Here is a 4,595-nt window from a genome sequence, read left to right as displayed (position 1 = left end):
GCATTCCCTAATAAGACAAATAGAGAAAAAATAGCTAATTATCATTCAAACTGCTCAAAATCTTAGAAATGAAAATATTATTTTTATAAATTTATGTCAGTTTTACACAACAGTTAATTTCAAGAGATTCTAAAATGCTGATATTTGAAAGCACTGGGGCATTTAACTGTTTCTATCTTGCACATCTGTTCTAGACCAGTGACGAGTGAGTGACATTTTTAGCCGTTAGCAAGAAGCAGGTGTCTGCAAATCACTCAAAATGGGTTTCTTTCATAGTGGAAGATGTAAAACTCGGAAAAGAGCTGGAACCATATGGTTGCTTTGAGCTTCACTCAAATATTATTCAACATTGGCTTTCATTCTTTCCATTGCTTAGCAGCACATAAAAAGCTAGATGTTTTAGACTCTTGTGGAACTATTTTCTTGACAGAGGACAAAAATGCAAACTAACTGGCCAGTTACTGACTGATAATACCACTCTAGCCATGATTTCTTTATGAACATTTACTGTCAGAACTACTCCAGAAGTAATCCTGCATGACATAAAAAGTTAAGGGGAGAAAACTGGTGCATTCAAGTCATGTCAGAAATTTGTTATTTACGAGTTGAACATACCACCACACCACAAAGTCCTTTGAACCCCCACTTTCCATACTGGGGGACTGTCAGTGAAAAAACTTGGTGGATACTGCATCCCTATTGATGGTACATATGTTAAAATGTTTATACCGTGTTTATACCTTGTACTGTATATGTGGTAGTATCCACAACCACAACAAGTAATTTGTCCATGTGAACTGACACCTTTCATAATCAGTGTAAAAGTCATCTTTAGGAGTAAATCTGTATAGATATCCCACTGTATAATTTGCATCTTTGCACGCTCTTTGCAGTACTCATTGCAGTACTTATAGTATAATGCAACTCTCAGCTGCTTGCCTCAGAATAAATTACCTTTAGAAAGTCACTTTCAATCTTTGCATCTATCAATACAAGACTGTGTATACTGTAGCTATGACTGGTAAACCTCAATGGAGAAACAATAAAATAACACAGTGAAACTGGCATCTTCTGAGTTACTGAAAAATCAACCATTTGTTTAAAGGGATAGCTCATCCGAAAATAAATGTTTGCTGTTAATTTACTCATGCTCAGGCCATCACGCATACACCCACAACATGCTGCTGTGAGCTTGTAAGAAATATTGCTGCTGCAAATATAACATACATGAAATAACCCCCATATAGCATACATGAATCACCTCATAGCAGATCTATACAGGTGGAGCTGGGGAAGGTGGAGGGTCTCTGAAACAAGCTGCAACTGCTACGGTAAGCAATAGTCATATATTTGAATGCTGAGAAGCTAGCTCATTGGCTACTGATACAGGAGAGAACCAATCAGCTGTGTCATGTAATAGTGATGTCATTAAGTCAAATTGAGTTAGTTCAGTAATGTTCATTCCTTGCACAGTCCAATCGTTTCGCTTCAGAAGACCTCGATATATCACGAGGAGCCATGAGTAATAATTTTGTGTTTCTCTATATATTTTTTTTTTACTCAAGTGACTGTAGACATTGACTTATTTTATGAATCACCAATGACCACGGTTTCAGCAAAAACATATTCTTTACCTTTCTACTGCAGAAACATTTACTTATCCTTTTATGGTGTGTAGCACATGGAGTGTGTTGGTATTAAAGTAATACAGGTCTCAAATACAGCAGAGCACAATCTATGATTTTGAAGCTTTCCAACAGGAAGTGCTCTGGAGCCACTGGTTTACATTTGCCTTGCTCTCCCTATCTCTGGCTTCTGTTTTTCCTTTCTCCCAGAGCTCCGATAAGGAGTATTACACTGTCACATACAGTGGGGGATGGCTAATCTGAGAGAGAAACATTGCTCCCTGTTTTCCAATTTGCATGCTAATAGAGTTCCCATGCTCATCTGATCATTTGATATATCCTGATCATATCTATAACCAGGGGCATAAACCATTTATTATTATTATTATTATTCGAGGGGGCACCAGCAGCTCTTCTGACCTCGGCCTACATTGTCATATAAATGTAAGATATGTTAAGGCTGATTCACATATCCCCAACAAAATGCAACGTTTCAGACATTATACAATTATCAACAGTACAAACCTGAAATCAACATTCACTTGGCCGAAAGTTAAAAAATGGCTTTGAGTGGGTATGACACTTCTGGTAAAAGCACATTATCCACTATATTTTTAAATATGGTAAAGAAGGCATGTGGCTGTATAAAAATAGCTTGCACTCTAATAAACACATTACATTTAATTCCGCTTAATCCACTTTAAAACCCAGACACAAACACACACCCACACATATTAACCTTTAATTCAGACTAGACTTAAAAGAGGCAGATATTTATACACTTATGTACACATACCAACAGATATAAAGGAAGTCATGAAATGAGTTCATATTCCACAGTCAGATTGAATTATTTTGCAACACATGTAACTTTAAAAGCGTGCATGTGTAAAGCGTCCCAAGAATGCAGATCAAAAGAGGAACTGTGAACACTTTTGGAGTAAGGTATGGCAGCATGAAAGGGAGCTTTGTTTTGGAAAGCGTGTGTATGGCTGTGTGTGTGTTCGTGTCTGTGTGTGTTCCGCTGAACACAGCAGCATCCTTCCGGCCGGAAGCTGTAGCCCAAGTACATCAGCAAGTCAATTACACCGGTTAAGGGACTTTCTCAGAGATTAGTGTGTGTGTGTGTGTGTATGAGAAAGAGAGAGAGAGAAAGAGAGAGAGAGAGAGATGTGAATGAATGCCAGTGTAAATGTCTGACTCATGCTCAACACCATACTGTATCCAGAATACAATTCTGAATGTTACAAAGCTAACAAATAACATGAATATGAACTTTCCATCATTGTTTCTTAAACTAAGGGAACTTTTATGCCCTTTTTCCTTTTGATAAATGTTCAATGTTTTATCTGAGTTCATCTGTCAGTTTTGCTGCCTTTCAGATGGATGTAGATTTGATTGATTTTGTTTTGTTTTAGAACTTTAGATCACCTTTTTTATTCAAATGATGTTAAAAGCTGTCATATAGCTTGTGAAAACGTATACATAAAAACTGAATAAAACAGGAAAACAGATTGTCCAATTTACTCAATCATATTATGGGATCCACAAAATTGTATTTCACTTCTAAACTAATTTTCTTACTTTTCAACAACATTTTTATGTTGTTGCCATTGCTCGTTCATTAGACATATTGGAGAATATACAAATACAATCTTAAGCTACAATACCTCTTAAGTCCATCTGAGATTTTGCTGATATTGCTTTCTTTTAAATTAGCATTTTTATCAGGCTCCTATGTTTAGGTTCAGTATTTTCACTTTAATGGCAAAGAAAAGGTTATTAGTCAGTTATTGAAATTTATTCATATGAGAATTTAAAGGAAAAATCTCATATGGACTTTGATCTAAGATGAAAGTTTTGGATCTGAAATCTTCAAATGTTGAAATGAAGTATTATTTTAGTGATAAGTTACATACTGTAACTGTCACTTAAAATAGACTATAATATAGACTATTTCATAGTAATTTATAGTGTTTTGAGATCTTGGCAGACAATAACTACCATATATTTTGATTGTAAAAGAATCTAAAGAAGCTGGTATTTGAACAACATAAGGGTGAGTATTATTTTTAACTATCTGAATTATTTCTTTAAATACGTCCACAGTGCATCATGAAAACAGTGTGTACAATGATTCAGAATAATGTTGCAGTTTTAGGAATATTTTCCCTTGTTATCGTAAAAGTATATATATATATATATATATATACATTTCTTTTTTTTTTTTTTTTTTTTTTTTTTTGCATATTGATTACCATTTGTACAACCACACTTTTACTACTAATACCATTACTATGGGTAGTGTAGCAAAAATGAGGATAATTTCTGGTAAACTGCAGTAACCCTTTGTTGTAGTAAAATCATGGTTAATCTTTGTAAAGGTTAAAGGTGAAACATATGCAAAATTCCATCTCCATATTTTCAATTGTTATGTTCCGTCAGCGCATACTTCAGTTCCTTTGGCTTTGTCCGCTGCATCATGCTTCAGAATTCTCCGAACACATGCATATTTCCTTTAGCATCTCTCACAGAATGCAGGCACGGCAACAGAAGTTTCAGCATGCCTTGGGAATAAAGACGAACAAAAGCCAGATGTGAGTATGTTTACTCGGCCCATAGTTTCTGTCGACAGCGCTGTACACAACCCCCTCCCTCCTCACACCCACATTTTTCCATACTCATCTGACTCTTTCAGTCCTTCCTGCGTTAAGAAGGCTACATTAGATGTGTGGGCCGCTCACGTGTGTCACGCTGGTGACAGTGGGGTCACTGATAGAGTCGACTGTGATGCTATTGAGAATGATGTCCGTTTGAGACGAGCGTGAGGAAAGACACTGAGTTTGAGTTGTAAAGCGTTCATACATGCATCCTGTGAGATCATACTGATTTATGAATGGAGACGGTCCTTAACATGTTCCTTAGAGCATGGCTATACAATATTAATAAAAATGCAGGGAAGAAATGGCA

Source organism: Carassius auratus, chromosome 8, assembly GCF_003368295.1.
Source record: "Carassius auratus strain Wakin chromosome 8, ASM336829v1, whole genome shotgun sequence".
Taxonomy (NCBI): Eukaryota; Metazoa; Chordata; class Actinopteri; order Cypriniformes; family Cyprinidae; genus Carassius; species Carassius auratus.
This window is presented reverse-complemented; position numbering follows the sequence as displayed.